General features: G+C 41.4%; 1 non-coding gene across 1 annotated transcript; it reads right to left on the bottom strand.

The window, feature by feature from the left end:
* Positions 1-320: 320 nt before the first annotated feature.
* On the bottom strand, positions 321-490 carry LOC114789402 (U1 spliceosomal RNA). The gene has a single exon (XR_003749663.1). It is a non-coding gene; the product is annotated as a U1 spliceosomal RNA (small nuclear RNA).
* Positions 491-22873: the final 22383 nt, after the last annotated feature.

Here is a 22873-nt window from a genome sequence, read left to right as displayed (position 1 = left end):
AGCAAAACGTGATGCTTTGGCCATTTGGTCCGCAGAAAAATAAAAAAAGAGACGGCAGTGTGTAGAAGAGGGGTCAGAAAAATTGATTTGATCTACCACTATAAATAAAAAAAGGGAAGTGATTGTCACATATGATACACAGCAGCACAGCACACAGCGCACACAGTGAAATTTGTCCTCTGCATTTAACCCATCACCCTTGGTGAGCAGTGGGCAGCCATGCCAGACGCCCGGGGAGCAGTGTGTGGGGACGGTACTTTACTCAGTTGCACCTCAGTGGCACCTTGGTGGATCGGGATTCGAACCGGCAACCTTCTAATTACGGGGCCGCTTCCTTAACCGCAAACACAGTCCCCCGCTACCGGAAATTATGCAGTCGAGATTCCCACATTTGGGGAATTCGCAGGGGTCAGCACAGCCAAAGTGCAATGGCTGAGCCTCGCCCTGGGTGAAATAACCTTCTCCTTGCTGTTCCAGTCATGATAAATAGGCAAGACCACGTTAAAAAGGTTGGCTTGTGTCAGTCACAGCTGGACAGGCTGAGATTTTAATGTGCTGCTACTTCGGTTCTGCACATGCGCAGTGAGGACCAACCGCACGACGGGCGACAAATTCCAAACAGGTTTGATATTCTCACAACCAGCCAAATGGGGATTTTTCAGATACCGTAGTAAATCTTGTCCATATTCAGTTTGTTGGTAAGCTATTGTTTTCTTTCTCAACTTAAAAAAGCTTGATTTAAGGGTACTGGAGGTTTGTTTATGGGGGTGCTGCCCCCTCTTGCTCCAGTGTAGCGCCGACCCCGGCACTCATAATCCTCATTCTTAACACAATTCCTTTCCATCCGTGTACAATCACCAGTAAAGATTATTGGACATGTGGGCTGGCAGATAGCACAAGGTTAGGTCAGTCTGTTGCTCTGATAGGATCATAACTCCACATCAACTAAATTGTGGACTCAGTATTCAAAACACAGATTCACTTCGCAAGTTTTGAATTTATTCCTCGTTTTTTCATCACCACTATAGCTGCCTTTTAAATATGAATTAGTTTACAGTTCACTTACAATTTATACTATTAAAAGCTACATTATTTCCATTTAAATGCACTGTATGAAACATTTACATAGGGTATAATATGCTAATAATTTATCAAAGCATGCTGAACTTTTCAAGTGTCAATAGCTGTGTGCATTCCCAAAACTTGATATAAGTCATCTTAAAATTTGCTTAACACATCTCATTTTCAGCTTTGCACTTTTTTTTCTGCAGCCACTGCCACTGAGAATAACTTCATCTCCAATCCTGACACAGAAGCTTTATGCTTCAATTGGAAACAATCGCATCTGAATTCTGTTCTTCTGACATGAACAGCAGGTAAAGAAGAGAGGACAAGTGCACAGAATGAATTTTGTATCCTGTAGACAAGATGTTCCTACTTTTTTGGCCTTAATCTCTGGTGAAAGCAGCGCTCTGCCTTTGCCGAGATGCTTGAGTTGTTCTGAGAAATGTTTCCTTCAGGGCATAAAGAGTGCAAGCCTTCAATTGCACTCAGTGCAGGGTGGACTCCTTTCTTAACTGAGCACAGCAAGGAGGGACATAAGCTTAAAATGTCCAGCAGAATACTCAATTCTGATTGGTGGGCACTAAACCATGTAATGCACGGCAAGTTCCCATCAACATTTTGAATGAATGGGCTAGCCTCAAAGCATGATTAAATCTGTGTTACCATAGTTACAATTCCAGGTCTATAATATATTTGTTTTTCATTTTAAGCAACAAAATACATCATATATGCCACCATCAGGTCTGTCCAAATTAATGCATTGTATGGCTTGGATGCAAAATTCATCCTAGCCATTGATTTAATCACAATCAATGCATTTCAAAATTTGCTTGTTTTTATTTAATCAATTGACCCTAATTAGCATATGTTCAATGTGTGTTCCATGCATCATTTGTTAAAATCCTTTTATTAGACCACACTTTTCAACTCTGCTGATGCATTGTTCATGGGTTGATTTTTCAGTTAAATTTTGAGGTTATTGAACGTTTATAGATATTTTACATATGATATGGTCAATGATTTATGATCAGAACTGGGATAGCACTAATAATTAATAATTAACTGACAAAGCTTGTCAAAGTGGTTTTCTTATCATTACCCAGTGCCCGTGAACAGTCACTGTTCTATTTAGTCTTTGCTGAATGAAGCATAGTTGCTGTCTTTGTCAATGTCCAGGGTCTTTCTTCCTATTTAGGGGTTTCCCTTGTGCATTCTTTCCACTTGTCAACCCGCTTTCTTCGGCCTCTTCATGCTAGCTCTTGTGTGTATGGGTTGTGTTCTGTTTCCTGTTTTGAATTCCTGGCCATGCCCTCCTTCTGGATTTCCTTTCCATCCCTGTTTCTGTGTTCTTCAGATTTAACTGGTTTTGACCTTGTTGGCAATTTTTGATATTCATGCTTTTTGAGCTGAGTTGATGGTTGTGCTAATAAAGATTCATATGTTTGTTGGTGTTCCCAGAAGATTTACTAATGAGTGTAATACTGTTTGTACAGTTTGTTGTATGTACGAATGTTTAGATATGCATTTGTATGTAAAAATTGAAATGATTAATTTCACGATATTTTTACACAGCAGTGTAAGCCATGACTGTCAGTGGAGTTCCATTTTATGGCAGAGGTGGGAAATCCTCTGGGCAGACAAAGCATGAGAAATGGGAGGTAAACTTGCCCCTTACATAAGGGGACAAAATCCAGATCCGACCATCTGAGCTGATGCTCTCTGAACAGCGATTCAGATTGACCAAAGCATGCTTTATACATATCACAATTTCTAGCCACTGCAGGACCATAGACAGGTTAGGGGAACTCGTATTAATGTTAAATAATCTCACAAAGTGAAATTTTTATGATAGGGGACCATCATTTGTTGACTGTATCATGAGGGTCATATTTATCCAGGTATTATTACAGAGTAGAACAGTGCCCCACCTCTGTAGATTTAGCTAGATTTAGTCAGGCAGGGGTTCTTGGGCTTCCAGACCTCAACTTGACCTACACTGTTCATTGACTGTGCTCACTGTGTCAAAACGTTGGCCTAACATTACATTATTATTATTGTCTCAGTGTCTTACTATATTACATTAAGACCACCCCACATAATAGATTATATTACACATCCCATTGTCAAAATGCTCATTTTAAACGTATACTGATTTCGAGATCAAAAGCTAAATATACTGTCATTTTTAGCAACTTATCTCTGGTGTAATTTTTCCTGTTAATACTGTAACAATCCTTCCAAATTCATTTAGGAGATAACTAAAGCTAGCCAACGTTGAAGAGGGCAAGCCAAATCCCCTCTCACGTCAAGCATTTTAATTTCAGGGAACATTATTTGCATGACTCTCCATGTTAAACTTGAAGGGGAGTCAATTATCAAAGAAATAATGAAGCAGAATCAGACGATGTAAACTAGTTCTATAAAAGTCCAATCATAGCAAACTAATTAGATTGCAATTTTGGGAAAGCATTATGTCACAATAAAGAGAGTGATCTTTGACACTTGTAAAAAAGTAAAAAAAAAGGATAATTAACTTTTTAATTTCAAGTACAAACAAGAATATTGCAGGCTGGCATTGTTTCTCTGGTTGTGTGTCTGATTGTGACTGCTGTCTATCCCCCTGGCTCTGTTCTCCTCGCTCTACCGAAAGTTCCCCCCTTGAAGCACTACAGAGCGAGAAGGACATTGCAAGGGCAGTGCAGAGGAAAAGCAAGTTTCCTGATCAGAGCACACACACACACACACACACACACACACACACACACACACACACAGTTGAACCATGGTTTGTCACAGCGCACATGGCTTTAGATTTATCATATGGGGCAGCGTGGGCATTCACTTTACAGCAACAACCCCCTGGAGAAGGGAACAACAGATAAACATTCCCCTGCTCTACTCCCCAGAATCCCCTGAATGTGTGTGTATGTGTGTGAGTATCTTTCGCCCTTTTTCTCAGTTTCACTCATACGCATGTACAAGCACATATTACTGCTCCGAAAAAATTTTTTTTACATGTATGTTTTGTACAAGCACATCTTTAGGCATTTGTTCTTTGCACGCACGCTAACACCCGAGCACACATATGCACACATAAGCCAAAAGTCTAATTATCTCCACTTCATCCTCTCTCTTTAATTTAATGCAGTCAGTGAGAGCGTCTCATTTGTGCTCAGTAATTACTCTCTGCTGACTTACACTCATGTTAATAAGGTTTAACATGGACAGAGTAAACCTTTCATTAAAAATAACTCCTAATCCACAGTGCCATTCACTGTGTCATCTCTCATTACTTTTTCCCCCTTTTTTCATATCCAAAAAGCACTTTCTGCCTGATATGCTTTTTCGTTTATTCCAAATTTTTACTTCTGGGAAAATGAAAATAAGTAGACGTCTATCGAAATGCCTTCATATTGATATTCATTATTTACCTCTCTGTAATTGTAAGTGCTTAATTGACAGCCTGCTTTGACTCACATATTTGCATATCAGTGCTTGGAGTCGTGACTGGCGTACAGAGGGATAGTGGGTAAAAGGAGTCAGTGTGTGTGTGTGTGTGTGTGTGTGTGTGCGTGCGTGTCTGTGTGCTCAGATGTGTCTGGATCCTGCACTGTAAATCTGTGATGCTTCTAATATTCATACACTATTACATTAAATATACAGATGATAACTGTCGGCTTGGGCCTTAGGATTCCTGTGCATTTCTAATGCATTTCTCTTATGTAAAATTAATCAGTTTAGGTACTTTCCTTCATGCCACAACTCATCTGTTCTGTCCTTTTCATTGTTTCTGTCACATCTGCGGTCTCGCTGCAGCAGGATACTTGTTTAATAAAAATAGTGTAATACAATGTAATAGACTTATACAACTAGTGCTTTTAATACATCCTCTGTTCATTGTTATTATGTTATAAATAATAATGTACAGTAATAATTTAAATATACATATACCGAGATACTAAAAACTGACAGACAGACAGATAGACAGATAGACAGACAGATAGATAAATAGATATTGCCACCAAGGACTATGCAATTAGTTCACTGGTTTTCCTCCTTTGGACCACTTGTGTGTAATACACTAGCGTATGAACCAGAAGACCCAGGTTTTACTCCCACTTACTACTGACTGTCCCTGTAACTACTGACTTTCAGTCGCTCTGGATAAGGGCGTCTGATAAATGCTCTAAATGTAAATGTAAGACATCACAATTTCTTGTTGTTCTAACCCTTATGCTTTTTTGCCTCCTGGATAGATGTTTATGTTGGAACTGGACACAGTCTGTGAATAAAAAGATTTTTTTATGTAGTCCTTCCTACCTTTTGTACCACAAAGTATGTCTGTACTTGTACATACAGTAGATCTTGCATTCTTGTAATTCCTGGCAAAGGCACCTCAGGCTGCTCACTCTACTCTGTTATGTCCCCAACAACAATTAATAATACAATCAGTTTTAGGGGCTTCTGAAACATTGCTAACTTAGTCCCTCTGCTAACTCTCCCTGCTGCTGTTGCTGCATATCATAAAATTTTAATTGACTGTACGCATTTGTGGGGATTTGCTCAGCCAGATATCCTTCCGTTATATTTTCGCCTCCATTTATAATTGGCACTTGGCAGTACAAATGAAGCCACATGACCGGTCTTTAATAATGCAATAATTCATCCACTGCACTGCCAAATCTATCTCCTTTAACCCCCCCATTTCAGCCTCTCTCTTTTGCTCTCCATCGCACCCACTCTGACCATAGTCCCCACCCCCAAATTCCTCTCTCGTGCCAGCAAAAGGTCTTTTGATTCGGCAGTGGAGGAGTGCATTACACTCAAAGCCTACTGGGAGTGAAATCTCTTTTCCTTGCAGTCAGATGGTTGGGCTCTGCACAAGCGCAGGCACGCACACACACACATATGCATAGAGAGCACAGAGCAAAGACCCGCCTTTCAACCCCGTTCTCACATACCTACACACACACACACACCACACACACTTAAACAGCCATGGAATGCATTTAATGGCCTACACCATTTAACTCATCCTGTGGTGCAGGGACTGCCTGACTCTTCAAAAAAAAAATGAGCCGTAACCACACTGCACCCGACCCTGCAATGGATGTTAATAACCACATGACCTCAATAATTGGTGCTATCAACACTTTTTTTTTTTTTATGTCTGTGATCTTGTGAAAATGAGTTCACGAGGTCTTGGTGGAGTTGTGCTGTTCCAAAAGTAGATCTCACTTTTCAATACTTCAAAAATAATTTATTTAAATGTTTAGCAAGTCAATGTAACCATCGGCCGAACATACACTTAAACTCCGAATAAAATGAATGTCCTCCATGTCCTATATGTTACTCTATTAGCAGCCGCTACATTAATTTCCCAGGGTTTCTCAGCCAGAACACGGGATCATGAACGTAATGGAGTGTACAGTCACGAAACAGCCGCAGCGCAAAAGGCCCACTGGGAAACGGCTGCTAATTCAGCTTAATTCTGTGGATGACCCTACTCTCCCAAACTGTCTCTAAAAGATTCAATTATACCACAGTCTTCCTCCTTCAGGGTGAAAAATGGACAAGGTCTTTTTTTAATGGTATTTTTGGAATTGCACTGGGATAGAGGAGGGATTTTAAAGCTTTGTCATACTTAGGTGTCCTTCCCATACATTTTATACACGTTGTACTGTGCAAGGGGGGATACTAGTCAATGGTACTGTTGAGCACACCAATGCTAACATCTAATTGTATAAATTAAGTATAATTTAAACTTGTGAAGAACTTAAAAGAGATCATTTAGATTTAATTTTGAATTGGCTGTTCCAAAGCAACATGGAGCAACAAAGAACACAAATCACATAATACTGTGCTTGTTTAAACATTTTACATCCGGTTCACTGTGTGTGCCTAAAACAGGTGTGTTCAGGCACATCATGGGAACACAGCAAGGATGGGGCAGTGGTTAAGGAAGTGGACCTGTAATCAGAAGGTTGCCAGTTCAAATCAGGAGGTGCCACTGAGCAAAGCACCGTCCCCACACACTGCTCCCTGGGCGCCTGTCATGGCTGCCCGCCATGATGGACACATTTTGTTGTGTCACCGTGTGCTGTGCTGCAGTGTTTCACAATCACTTCACTATCATGTTGCTCTTATGTTGAGTCTTGATGTGGTGTGTGTCTCTTTTTTAAAAAAAATAATAATGAAATGAGCAGAAACACCCACTAGGGATGCATGTGACAGTGTATTTATTTTGTGCCAGTCCCAAGTCTGGGTAAATGGGGATCAAGCATAAACCTTTTGCCAAATCAATTGTGCGCGCGGACAATGACTGGGTCTAAACTGCGATCATGCAAAATCCTTCAACATGCAGGGAATTTATTATATTCAAACAAGAATTTCACAAGACAGAGAACAATTGGCACTCAATAAGGCAAGAAACCAGCAAGACAAAGTCAGCATTAGGCAAGAAGCGTGTGGCTAGTGACAAAATATTAGGCGGAGGAATGATTTATGGAGCCATGGGGATGATGAAAAGTACTGTATAATAAAATGAATTAGATTTATGCCTTTCATTGTTACAATGCCCCAGATTATGGAGGTAATGAGCAATGTGGTGCAGGCTGTTTTGACAATGAAAAAGTAACCTGGAGTTTGTTTCGTGCCTCGCTGTCACGTCTCCGTATTTGAGAGGTCACGTTACCACGAGCCTTAAGTACCTGGTGACTTTCTTGCTGGCCCTTTGTGCAACTTTTCTTCCTCCTAGCACAAATATATCATTTTTTCGTTCTTTTCCCGTGCCCCCGGTCTGCACCGAAGTTCACTTTCTGTGGGACACGCAGGTGCCACATCTCCCAGCGGAGGCCTAATTACAAATACACAGGCAATTACAGGGGCTGCCCTGATCCCGTGCGCTCACTGTTAACCCCTTCTGTGCTTAATGCCAGCCAGCCTCATTTATCTTTATCATTTGTTTCTCAATCCATACACGTTCATATGCCTTTAAAGCAGCAGTGACACTAATTAAACAGTCTCGGACGACCCCACCTCTTTTTGTTATTTATCTCTGAAGCATCACCGATTGCTAATTTAGCAATCTTTTGTCCAATTTCGGTCCCTGGAGATGTTTTTTTGTGAAGGTGAGCAAAAGAATCACTAATTTGGCTCAGTATCCCCTGAATCAGGACCTCCTGGGCCTTGCCTCTTTCTGTCATCATTAGCCCCGAAGCACCAGAGAGCCTAATTTAGCACAGGCCTCAGCCCTCTAAAACGTCTTTTATTCCTTCAAGCATTAATCCCTGTCCACGACTTTAACTTGTGTAATATGAACACAACTCCAAAAATTATTTCTGGTAAGCTGGTACCGGGACTGGTACTGGTAAATTATTTCTGGTACCGGGACCTGAACATTTTTCTTCTAATCTTAACCCTGAATAGGTCATCTTTTCACCTGAGCTCCCTTGAGAGCTTTTAATGCAAGCGGGGGCTCTTGAGAAGCCTTATAAACTGGTGGCCATTATTAATTTTTAGTAGATTAACCATTTCTTTTTTTGGGGAAGGGGTGTATTGCTTACTTGTCATACCCAGATCTCTGCCCTGTTCCCTGCCGAATTAGTTTTTGTTGACTCACACCCATGCACGTGCATCTTTCTTGAGATTAACCCCTCAAGACTGCAGCACAAACCACATGAATTTTTGATGCTGCCGTCCCTTCCCAGACAATGCAGTGTAATCTACAAATCTCGTCTTTCTCCCTCTCTCCCTCTCTCTGTCTCCCTCATTCTTTCCCTCTCTAGGGAGTGAGGCAAGTACTTGGGAGTCCTTGAAAGATTAAAAAGGGAAGCTTGTTATCTGCTGCGGTGAGTCGCTCCCATGTTGGATGGCCACTAGTGAGCATGGGGTGGTGGTGTGGGGGGGTGGGGGGGGTGGTGCGAGATAATTCACAGACTCTCCCACACGTCACATGGAATGAAGTTCGCAGAGGAGATCAGGGCCCGTGGGTCTCTGCCCAATTTGCCACCTCAGAAGAAATCTTTTGACTTTTACATCCATGCCAACATGTACCTGGGGCTCGGGCAACCAAGATATATGCTAATGTGACCCATTTATTTCAACTCCAAACATTTCCAAATAGGTTCACACCAAAAAGCGAACCGAAAAAATTAAAAACTGAAAGTGTACAGCCCACAGTAAACAGTTGTACTTTGTATTGCGGAGATGGATGTGTTTAATGTGGTGTATTCTCCCCAGTGGAATAGAGTAAACTTAAACCAAACTGCAAGGTGGATTGCTTATGTTGGTGCAAAAAAAAAAAAAAACATGTACATCAATGTTACGATACACAAGTTATGCTAATGCAGTGTAGCTCGGTAAAAACATGTCCCGGCGGTTTTAAACCTCAAGAACACATTGTAAACTGACATGTTTTTTCAGGAAAGGAAGACATGATCAGTGTTTGAAAGTGTTCATATCTTAACTGTGTTAAAAAATGTACTTGATATGTCTTCTAAAATGTGTATTGTTTATATTCAGTAATATATTAAATAAATGCATTATTTCACTAATAGATTACTATTGTGTTTTTCTGTCACCATCACCCAAATATTTTAACATTTTTGTGTTAAAGTAAAAGGTTATAGGTTATAATGGAAAAACAAAGGCTGGCTCAAGATGAAGATTTGTTATAATGAGATTTACTGTGCTTCAAGATCAACCCTTCTGATTGGCCAATTTGGGCGTAACATATAGGCAACAATTTAACATTTAAGTTACCTTAATATGTTTTTAGCTCTTAACAAATGTTATAGACACCAGTCATGTGACCACCGAAATGTTCCAATCTGGAATTCTGATTGGCTGTGAGGAATACTGGGGAATAATGGCATCTCTTTTCAATATTGTTCCATCGTATTACATCGTGTTTACAGTCATCATGTGAGCAGATGCCACCTGAATGATTTTGCTTTCTGGTTGAGACATTTTACTGTAGATATTACATAAAATGTGTTTCTGTTTATATTGTTATATATATATACACAACAGGTAAACAATGTTTTTTATCACAATAACTCACAAAATGTTCTCGGCACTGGTCACTCGAATTTCAACTTAGGTCATATGGGCAATCGCTCACTACATAGCATAACCTTGGGCATGTTATAGCTTCATTGTGTTCCACTCTTTTTCAGCCTCTTTGCTCTCTTTTAAACCGGCAGTGGAGGCAGAGCCCCATGAATGCAAATGCTTCTTTCAGTGTTTAAAAATGCATGTAGATAATTTCATGCCCTTGGACCCAAGAATAGTGAAACCCAACACAGATCATCATAAAATCTCTTCAATGCAATTTAACAGAAGAAATAAAAAGCAGAACAGATAAGTTCTGAGATGATGCTCTCATTTAATTCCTTCTACCCCCCTGGCCCTGTGTCTCCTATTACCATGTCCACAACAAATGGCTCAGTGACGTGTCCCTAATCTCATTAGGCCCCCCAGTCTTTTCTCAGGCTGACAGTGCCCCTTTACACAAAATCCCGCATTACGCCAGCGAACACAAATGACTCTAAAATTGGCTATCGCTAATCGCTAATTGCGCATCTCTGGTAGGGCCTTGGTCGGATCCATTAAACCCACGTTCCGCTATATCAATTACACAACGAAACAAAGACAGCAGCAACAGTTGCTAATGCCCCCCTCGCACACGCCGCTGCTGATTCAATTGTCAGTTTGTGTTTAGCTGAGCGCACAGACAAGGAGCGAGAGGATGGATGGGAGCCTTTGGATGGGGGACTGATGGATGGGAAGGCTTCGTTAATGGCAAAGGGTTGCCTGGAGAAACAAATAGGGGGATACCTGGCGCGTCTGACGCATTCGTCTCGACCGAAACCCCGAACATGCGCCCATACTGGACTCTCTGGACTCTGGACATGTGGCAGGCGGGAAGAAGGACTGTCATCTCTCTCTTTTTTTTTCTTTCCTCCTCTAGCGCTCATATATCCTGCGGTCAACTTCACTCCCCCCTTCTCTTTTTGTTGTCTTGCGCCTTCTCCACTCTTGTTCCAGTCTCTTTCTCGTTTCTTTTTACTTCTGTCCCTCGCACGTTGGCCCCTTTGTTATCTCTCTTTCGCGCTCCTTTTTCAGACACCACCCTCTGCTGCTGTGCGTGCACACGCCTGACAGGGTATTTTATTTTCAAGCGTGATCCTTGCCTTGTGAAACTGTGGAAATCCTCCTGTTGCGTGTTCTCCCCCTGCTTTCTAGAGAGAACAGATGACAGGAACATGCATCAGACTTGTTAAACTCTGACACGCTGCTCACACTGCACGTCAGAACCTCTTTCAGCCCCGTTAGACAGAATCATGCTCTGTTAATAAAAGAGGACCAGGACCATGCAGCAGACAGTCGGTAAAATCGACTTATTTGCAATATAGAAAGGACAATGAGGCAGGATTTTCTGACAATATGTCAAGGTGCTCATGATTTACTTGTCTAAGAGTGGAGCCACATGTTTACACTGAAGAAGGTTAAAATTACCACTTAAAAGTGGTATATAAGGTAAGGTAAAATCAGCTAGGTGCTCATTTTGGCAGGACATACGTCAAGGGGACCTTAAAAATAATTCAGCGCTGGGTGGATGGGTAGGAATGTAAGTGTGTAGGTCAATATTATTGAAGTAAAGCGTAGGTGTTATTGAGCTTTTTTGTTTGTATGTGCATTCTTGTGTGTGTGTGTGTGTGTGTGTGTGTGTGTGTGTGTGTATGAGATTTGCCTACTGAAGGCCTCTGCATACAGAATTGCTGTGAGTGTGCTTCGGGGAATCCCTAAGGGTTGAGTTCTAGAAAGATTCACTCGTTTCAGTGTACACACACACAAAAACACACACGCACATCAAACATTTCCCTCAAATCATGAAAAATTTACAGCGGCCTGTTATTACATAGTAATAAACAATGTGATACATGTTATGATTTATGATTTCCCACATTTTATTTTTGACTGGATATGACAGAGATGTTTTTTTTTTAATGATTGCATCATACATAATTCATTCTTATGCCATTAATCTTTACCCTCGTTTTGAAGCCCTCATATAATTCAGATTTTAATAATAAATTGCATGACACATTTTCATCAATATAAAAAACAATTTTTTAAATATTGTTCCTCAGTGTTCATCTAGAGGAGAACCTCTCCTGCACTCTCCAACACCAGCTCAACAGCCAAGAAGGTGTCTCTACTTCCTGTGGAGGCTGAGGAAAGTCCATCACCCATCCCCCATCCTCACCACCTTCTATAGAGGGACCATAGAAAGCATTCTGACCAACTGCATCACTGTCTGGTTTGGGAAATGCACCACACTGGACCGCAAGACCCTACAGCGGATAGTGAGGACGGCTGAGAAGATCATCGGAGTCTCTCTTCCCTCCATAACGGATATTTACCACACATGCTGCATCCGGAAAGCCACCAGCATTGTGAAGGAACGTACACACCCTTCACATGCACTCTTCACCCTCCTACCATCCAGAAAAAGGTTTTAAAACATACGGCCCTCACTGCCAGTCTGTGCAACAGCTTCATCCCACAGGCCATCAGACACCTGAACTCGCCTTTGGACTGTCACACACATTTACACACTACCTCTGTTATACTGAGTAATATTATCTATTATTGCACTGTTCCATTTTGCTCAGCAGTATTTGCACTATTTCTACTTGTTTAATTGTTCAAATGTTACATGTATCACCAGGTTCCGGAGAAACGTTATCTTGTTTCATTATGTACTGTACATGTATATAGCTGAAATGACAATAAAGTTCAATTTCTTCTTCTTCTAATTTTCTTCTATAACAATACGAAACTTGCTAAACAGGTGGACTAAATACCATTTTTTAAGGTGTACTGGTGGCCTAGCGGTTAAGGAAGTGGACCTGTAATTGGAAGGTCGCCAGTTCGAATCCCAATCTGCCAAGGTGCCACTGAGCAAGGCACAGTGCCGCCCACTGCTCACCAAGGGTGATGGTTAAAAGCAGAGGACACATTCATTGTGTCACCTTGTGCTGTGCTGCAGTGTTTCATAAGGACAATCACTTCACTTTTAAATCACAATTGTTCAGCAACAACTTCTTTCTGATTATTGATTATTGATTATTGACATATTACATAATGAATTCTGGTTATACTTGGAAGACCAATATAGTGTTTTGATGAATGAGCCTTAATGAAACTATAGCTGGTCTATGTTGTTTCTCTACAGGGCCACAGGTGACTGTGACAATTTTCTCATTTTTTTGCTCCAATGCTTCACCATCAGCTATTAGAAGTCCCCTTGACAAAAGAACTGACATTGTAGAAATGAATAAAATAATGAAAAATAAATAAATAAATACAATAATTAAAAGGTTTCTGTGACATTGACAAACTATTCATTTAATTTAAAGAAATTAATATTTCAAAACATATATTAACGTATGCTTAAACAGGGTCCTTTGCTGAATTTGTACAAGTCCTCTGTGGTTCAGATGTTGCAGGCTGAAATTTATTTAGCCTCAAGAGGCTCAAAGTAAATTAGTTTATTTTTGCTGGGATGAAGTTAGACATTTTAAATCACCACTGTGCCTACTGCAAAATGTTAAGTGGGGGTTATAATGCAGCCTAAAGGCCCCTTGCCGTTCTCTGAGCTGACACTTCCAAATATTTAGAGCACTTGACCTCCTGAGTGTCCATGTTCAGACGCTTCACAAACACTGCCAGCAGTACCTTCTTATGTGCCTTCGGTTCTCTCAAAATACATATTCAGCACTTTTGCTCCCAACCCCCATCCCCTTTTCCCTCTGCTGTTTTTTTCTGTTGTTTTAAGTAGTTATTAGATAGGACAACTCTCGCCTCTGGCGACTCTCTCCTCAGCAGTCCAAATTCTAATCTAGCTCTGCGCCTTTTACAGCATCTGATCGGCTGAGCACCACCTCTCCCCCACTGCTACAACAGCCTTTCATGTGCCTGCACAGAAGTGACACCACCCCCCTGGCCTGGTGAGATGTCCATACAGGCAAACACACACACACACACACACACACACACACAGGACAGCCACAACATTAAAACCACTGATAAGTGAATTGACTAGTAGTCATGAAAACAATCAGCTCCTGAAGTTGGATCTGAGTTACTTGGACAAAGACCAGATTCGGATAGCTGGATGACCGGGTCAGATTTTGGGGCTGTTGCAGCAGGGGGCAGCCAGTGTTACTAGGAGAGAGATGGTAGCATGGTGGAAAAAGGCAAGATGCCAGAGGCAGTGCAGTTTTCCTGGTACGCCGTGGCTCATGTGGATGTGTCCACCTACCTAAGGTTTGCTGCAGACAGCCTACACCCGTCAAGGTAGTGGTATTGCAAGATGACAGCAGCATATTTCAGCACTCACATTGCAAAACCTGTTGAGGGACGGTTTGAGGACACCTTGTGGAGTCCATGCCTCATTAGGTAAGAGCTGTTTGGTGCCACAAGGGGAGCTCAAGCAATGCTAAGCAGGTGTTTTTTTATGATTTGTCTGATCTGTGAGATGCAAGTTAAAATAAACCTTATCCTAGTAAACTGGAGATGTTTGTACCCTGGAGATGTTTGCCGTCAGTGGAAAACCTCACAGTGAAGAGTCTTTGTTGTCATACAGTAAAGTAATATGCACACGCAGGCAGACTGCTCACTTCACTTCACAGACGTGACAAAATCTGACACACGCATGCTGTATGTACACCACAAAATCCAAAAGATCCAAGTTACAGAAACCTTCAGCAGAACAGAAGGCCTGTGGACTGGGTAACATCGTCAGCCTTCACTGCACAGTGTACAGTTTTCTACCCCGAGTTCAGAGGAGTTTCTGACTCAGCACAAGGGCTTAGCAGCACCCTGCCACCACTTTTAAAGGCTGACCGAAAATAAGCCACAAAACGAATGGGTGGGGGAAGGGAGGAGATCTGGGGTGACGCAGTTGTCCTTCAGCCCACCTCAAAATGATTAATCAGCAGCCATGGGAGGGCAGGCAAAAAGGCCCCAACCTGTGTGTAATGCACCTGTTCGCACCCCAGCGTTTACACTGTTGTGGTGGCACACATCAACAGGGGTTCATCGATCGTTCTGATACCAACACCATTATTTAGATGAATTATTAGAAGAAAACACGCAGATTAAAGTCTACAGTACTGGTGAGGGTTATTGCAAATGCCTTGACCCTCACCTTGACCCTTTATCTTAAACTGCAGTAGGGCCCGGTGGAGATTCATTAATTAAATCCTTCATTGGGTGATATTTAAAGGCCGGAGGGAACACGGTGATAGTGCCGGATGAGAGGAGCTTGTTCAGTGACTGCTAGTTTGTGCTGCGCATTTCTCACATCGTGCAGTACAAACGAAAATATTAAAAGTGATGCCATAGGTCGTTTCTTGTCATTTAAACTAAAGGAAGTGTTTTTCTATAAATCTAACTGTGGCTCTCCATTGAACTATAGTCTAGACTGTGGAAACCTTGGCACAGAACAGTCCCCAGACAACCAGTAGTGGTGTCAGAGGACACCAACATTTACATTTTATGCATTTACACCTTTTTATCCACTGGTTCCTTGGAAGGTCCCGATGTTACAATTGACCCTCTGGTCTAGGGTCAACTCATACAATACTAACAATGGTGAAACCCCCACAGCAAGGAACATGGAATGCTTCTATCCCTACAGAACCCCTAGTCTAACTGTAATTGACACCCTGGCTGACTACCCAACCCTCCAAAACTTACATTGCTCCTACTAGAGGCTGATGGATGCAGGGCCACAGTAGTGGAATGCCGGGACTGTTTGCCAGACAACACGCACGGGAAAATAACCGGGTGCAACTGACTGTTATATACTCCAGTATGTCATGAAGAGTGATCAGATGAATTGCAAAGTCTTTGCCATGAAAATGAACTTAATCCCAAAAAATCCACTTCCACTGCCTTTGAGCCCTGCAACAAAAGGACCTGGTGAGATCATTTCAGTGATCCTCTTGTTAACACAAGTGAGAGTGTTGACAAGCACAAGGCTGGAGATCATTCTGTCATGTCGATTGAGTTAGAAAACCCACAAATTCTGACAAACTCCAAGCACTGATTATGAAAGAATGGGTTGCCATCAGTCAGGATTTGGCCCAGAAGTTGATCGGCAGCATGCCATGACAGATTTCAGAGATCTTGAAAAACCCTGCAAATATCGACTCTTTCTTTAAACTGGATGTAATTGTCAATAAAAGCCATTGAAACGTATAAAACACGTGTAATAATACTTCAATACACCGGAGAAACAACTGACAAAAAGATCTAAAATCACTGAAGCTGCCAACATTGTGTTATTCTCAAAACTTTCGGCCACGACTGTACACTATTTCTGACAGTCACCACTAAGCACATGGAGGTTGACTGCATGAACGCAAGGATGATGACTTCCTTCCTGTTCAGAGCAGTAATAAATAGAGAGCTGGTGTACATCTTCCATGGTCAGAAAACATGGTAATGATTCATTAAAACGTGTGGCCTATAACAGTTGTCATTCAGTCACTCTACACTGACTATACAATTAACATTTTCAGTCTAGAGGCTTGGTTTGACAACCACTGGTCTGAATTTCCATTAGTAGCATAATAACATCTGTTAGATGGCAAGAGAAACCCTGGTTTTATTATACAAGGGGGTTGTAGCTAAGACTGACCTTGCTCTTAACTTTTGACTTCCAGTGTTTCTGCTGATTTTTATTTCGTTTGCATGTCTCCCTGGCTTCAAGAATCGGCCTATCTGTGACTACACTGTCATAAACATTAACTGTGACTACACTGTCATAAACAGAAGGAGTCAATTCTGGTTCCTCAAAATACTAAATACAACACTGAGCCACCTATGGCTGATTATGTGATAAAAGATCAAAAGTTTGAAGATGCTAAATTGAAAGACCTTGAGCAGACTCCAATGCAAGAAACATGAAAATGTGTTCAACATAAACCTTCAGGACTGTTGGAAACATTGTCTAAGCCAAGAGTGTGAAATGCTGCCATCGCAGCAAAAGCTCCCTGCTTTGGAGACACACAAATATTAAATATTATTTTTGCCTTTGTTATTTCTGTTTATTACATAACCTCACGTGTGTTATAACCTCACGTGAGTCCTCAGTTTTGTTCTATAATGTAAAAAAGACCCATACAACACCAAACAATGTCTCTTGAGGTATACAAAGTAATTAGAACTCACATTTTTGAGGCTTTAGAGTCTTGTCTGTCTTTGACCTTGACAAAACATCTCCTTTTGGTTTGTTGCTTCACTGCTTCTCATTGACTTTGCTTTCCTCTCAGCACCTTTCACTGTCACTCATAACGTCATTCCATGTTTTCCCCACTTTATCTATAAACCTCATTCCACCTCTTCTCCTTCCTGACCATCAGTTCCCTGCTGTCTCTCTTCCTCACGCCGCTCTGCCTTCATCCACCCCCACCTCCCCACCCCCCCTCTCAGGTTTCTCTTAGTTCAAAGGCAGATTGGCCCCACAGCTCTAAATCCATCCCATCAGCACTTTCAGCTGTGTCCATCCGTCCGTCACTTTTAATGCAGAACTGAGGCATTTCTGCAAATAAGCAGCCCAAGCATTCCTTTACCTCTTTCCATTTTTTTCCCTTTACCCCTTTTTCGACCAACGATGACCTTGGAAACTTGAGAGCACTGCATCTTTACACCAGCTCAATGCATATCTGTATTTTTTTAATCATACAATCTTCTTCTGTCCTGTGTGTATCACCATCACACTCCTGTATCAACATCTGCACACTGCATTTGAATTAAAACTGTGCACATTTTTAAATTATATGATCAAAAGACAGCTGATCATGTGATAACCACATGCCTGCATGTGTTTGTCAGTACTCGCGCCACACCACCACGCCAGCAGGGGGCAAAGTGCCAAAAAAGACAGAATAAAAACAGTGGTATTCCATAAAGATGTCGCTCATTCATATTATCTCATGGCCCTGTGCTACTGCCATTCTTCAGACTGTCTTCCTGGTTTCAAATCATTTAGTCATAGTACAAATCCCGCCTGCACCATGTTTCTTCTATCTGCCTAAGGTTTCAGATGGCTGGATACCTCAGACCTGACCTTCAGTTTGCTCATTGTTTCCACGACTTGCAAGTACCTGGTAATGCCATTTGGGCTCTTGACCAGCTCTTGTTGAACAGCCCTGCATCCTTCCAATGCTTGGTGAACAATGTGCTCTGGGACTTTCTTGATCAGTTTGTGTACCTGGATGAGATCCTGATCCTGATTTTTTCACCCGACAACAGTTCATAGGTGCTCATTCGTCTGCTGAAGGCCCAACTGTATGTAAAAATGTGCTTTTCACACCATGCAGACCTACTTCCTGAGGTTTATCATCAGCTCAGGGGCCATCATGATGGATTCCACCAAGGTGTCTGCAGTGACAGGCTGGCCGACGCTCCGACGTTCCTTGGGTCCACCAATTTATGCCTTTATCCAGAGCGACATACAATCAGTAGCGACAGGGACAGTCCCTCTGGAACAACATAGGGTTAAGTGTCCTGCTCAGTGTCAGTAAGTGAGATTAAAACCTGGGTCTTCTGGTTCATGGGCGAGTGTGTTACCTACTAGGCTACCACCACCCAGGGTATAAACCCCTGAACTCATTGTTTCCACTATTCAGGACAGTGGTGGCCTAGCAGTTAAGGAAGCCGCCCCGTAATCTGCTTGCAAACTTCAGCTCCACACCTTGAGGTGCCACCTTTGCTACGGACCACAGTGCGCATAGTGAATGTGGAATGACTTGCCCAGTGTCCCTGAATGGCAGCCGCAACCCTAAGTGAGGAAGTGCAGAGGCGGGACATACTGGGAAACAAAGATTTATTTAATGGCACGAGGGTCAAAAACAGGGGATAAACACAAACTAAACCGCAGGCGTGTGGCAATTGCCAGAACTGAAAACAACACTAATCATACGTTGCACGGTCCACAGCGCCTTTTTCCCACCCTGCAGATTGGTGCCAGGTGCATCTCCATGTGCACCCAATCGTGACAGGGTTACCAGCAGTTTATGGTTTAAAGCTGCATGCCATGTTATTGTCTCTTAATGTCATAGTATGTTTTTTCATTCCAAAAATGTAAATTATAAGGCAAAAAAAGAGCAGTGAAAGCTTGCATAAAATTAATTTATTAGGAAGGAAGTCATTCATAGACAACAGTGTTTTTAGATAAGTACTGCTTTCTACTGTTTGATTCTTTATTTTCAGCCAGTTTTAATGTGTTCTAACTGTTGATTTTAATTTGAGAGTTGAATGGATAAGTGGCCATTGTTAAATGTGTACTGGGCAAGTTCAAGGGACCTTCCTCATTAGCATACTGTACATAGCTCATTAGTCCTGTGCATAGTCAACTGAGTGCAAATTCAATGGCCACATGTCTGCACATAGGGACAGTTAGCACCAAGAATTACAAAGGGTCCATAGACTGAGCCCAGGTTCACAAATATTGCTTTTATCTCACAACGATGGACATTTTAAAGCATATGCATGGGATTGCTTATGTTTATGGCCTCAAAAATTCTGATTGCATAATGGTCATTAGTAAAATGTATATATATTTACATATAAAAATTCTGTTGAACGCTAACTTTACAATTTCAAATAATTTTTCCAAAATGATCAGTGTAACTGATGCACTAAATGGCATTTATGTAACAGATACTCATTTTTAGATAGTGGAATCATATTTTGTTCAAAATCTAAAAATAAAAAATATATGTGTGAAAATGCAGAAAGAATGACAAAATTTGAACACAAAAATCTTTATACATTTACATGACTACTGTGTTTGGATAGTTTAATTTATTTTCAGAATAGTAAAAACTAATATTCTTTGCATTTATGAGTGCTTTATCAAACTGACAACCACATTGCCAGGCCAACAAAACACTTTCAGCTTATTTCAATTACAAAGAATTGAAATGAACGGGACTAAAAAACACAAAAACATGGAGATAGACAGAGAGCATGAGAGATGGGAGGTACAAATCGCTCCATTCATGTCTGGATTGGGCTTTTTTGCAGCAGCTGGATCATTCATCCTCCAGTCTGTAAAACCATGTCAGCTCAGTACCTGTAAAAAATACAGTTGGAAGCCGCAAAAATTGCTGACTGATATGGGATGAAATACTTATGTAATTCATGAAAATGCAAATTATTGTATAGCATTATTAATTACTATAACAAAATATTATTTGCGTTTAATTAAAAAAATGGATTGACTTTCAATACTTTATTTGTTTTTAAACCAAATACATTTCTCTGAGCTCTCTGAACTAACATAAGCATTTTAGACAATGAAAATTCATCTAAATAAATTATTTAGTAAATTATGTTCTTTGTTGTCCTTTTTTTTGCATGCCAATTTTTTTTACATTTTAATTAATTTGTTACTCATTTGGTTGCAATTCCAGCTTGCTGTAATAACATATAAATAACCTTTTACATATAAATACAGTAAACAGAGTGCAGTTTATGATTACCTCAGCGTTGCCTCAGCATTATAAGATGGAGTTTGTGTGTGTGTTTCTGTGTCTGCATGTGATGTGCTTAGCTCCCACAGTGCCAAAATGATAATTAGCCCTATGGGATTTGCTCATTCTGGCAACCACACACACCTTTCGCCAGGTGGAGATCATTTGTGCTTAAAACTGTTTTTTTTTTTAATGCATCTCAACCTGTCACCATCAAAGCTGCAGCGAGCTTTCAGCCAGCAGGGAAGCCAACAGCTTACATGTCCTGCAAGGCCTTCCTGTCACAATGCCACTTGAGTAAAAGTTGTGTCACAATGCTGCTGGAATCATACATTATTAATGCTATTCGCAATCCTAAATGTCTCGCCATATCACATCAGTTCATCTACAATTCAGCACTGCACTTAAATACCACTCATGCACACAGACAAAGCAGCGCGCCATGCAGTACTGCTCTCTTAATGCCACAGGGAGACACAGGGCAATGAAGGGCTGAGATTCCACAGGTCGACATGGCTATGCATGCTGCAGTTATGCTAGTGCTTGTGATAAACATCAGAACTTTCACATGCTGGAGCACACGCTGTGCTCCATTTTTTTAAATAAATCTTCAAAGTCTAAACTGTCTATCATAAGATTCCCAAATCTGGAGACTACTAATAAACTCCTAACCAAAACCAGCAACACTAAGGTCTAAACCACAGTGAGAGCAAGAGCATTAAAACAGGCGCAACTGGGAAATCCACGACTGACACACGAGTAGTTTTTGTTGCCTCTGATGCACTAAGGGATAATAAAGGATGGGCGCTGCTGTTAGCCGATTAGCATACTAGCTTCAATCTTGCTGACTATGAACTGACAACGTAAGTCATAAAAGGATTTTATTTTCAGCATTGTATGAAAAAATGTTTTTTTCATATTTTCATATTTTGTTAAGTACAGTTAAAAATGAAGTCAGGAAAGGAACACCATGCTAAAGTTTTGGGGCACCCCAATTCAAATGTGTTGTCATGTAGCCCAGGTGACCAAGATTCCAGGTCGTAATTAGCTTATTGAGCTAATGAGCATTAGGCCAGTGGTGGCCTGGGGGTTAAGGAAGCAGACCCGTAATCAGAAGGTTGCCAGATTGTTCGAAGGTGCCCCTGAGGTGTCACTGAGCAAAGCACCGTCCCCACACACTGCTCCCCGGGCGCCTGTCATGGCTGCCCACTGCTCACCAAGGGTGATGGTTAAAAGCAGAGGACACACTTTGTTGTGACAATCACTTTGCAGACAATCACAAGTCACATGACGCGTCACATGACGCGACACAAGTCATGCTGACAGGACATGGCGAGGAAGAAGGACACATACGCACGATGTCATGAGACAGGGGTCACACGATGGGGAAACATCACCAAACAACAATCCGACAGTGAACAGACACAACCAGGGCAGTTTTATACAATCAAACACAGGTGAAAACAAACAGGAAACATAACAGCACAGAACCAGCACAGAACCAGCACAGATCTAGAATAGCCCCTGCTGGACCGGATCCTGATAGACTCCTATAAAAAGACGCCTTAGTTGCTCAGTAATTGTTTGCCTTTGCCTCTCATCGCTTACCAAAAACGATCGTTCCTGTTCTGTCTCATCCTCTGTCCTACCTACCTGCCTTCCTGTCCCTTGTCTTGTTTTTTCCGCAAAGGTCAACATCCGTGGATGTTGTAGCTGAAGCTGGCTACACATTCGCAGATTAACTCGGTGGGAATTCACCTGCCTCCTCGCACTACTCCACAACTGGCTTTTCATTTCCACCTACACGCGCTTGCTCTCCTGTCTCGCCTTGTTTCCGTGACACTTGATTCCTCAAACTTGTCCCTAAAGAGTCTGATGCTCACTAATTAGGAGGTCTGGTAGAACAACAAAACTTGGAAAAAGTGAAACTGCTAAAGACCTTCAGGAATTGTCATCAGTGTTACGATAAGAGTGTTTTACTTCTACCTGTAAATGATACTGGATAAAATTCAAATATAAATGATATGTGTCACGTTTAGATTTATATGTTTTGGTGATCAACTAAGGAAGGTCATCTAGCACTAATATGTGATAAAGAAGAACAATAATTTAGAAGAATGAATCAGGTTTGTTGGTCTGTCTGTTGTGTTCTGTGGCAAAAAAAAAAAAAAAACCAGCCATCAAACTAATAAAAAGTGTAATTTAGTTAAACTCCTTGGATGCATGCAGTGTGTGACAGCTGTGCAAAT

Source organism: Denticeps clupeoides, chromosome 4, assembly GCF_900700375.1.
Source record: "Denticeps clupeoides chromosome 4, fDenClu1.1, whole genome shotgun sequence".
Classification (NCBI taxonomy): domain Eukaryota; kingdom Metazoa; phylum Chordata; class Actinopteri; order Clupeiformes; family Denticipitidae; genus Denticeps; species Denticeps clupeoides.
The sequence above is the reverse complement of the archived record's forward strand: the minus strand, read 5'-3'. Positions and strand labels throughout refer to the sequence as shown.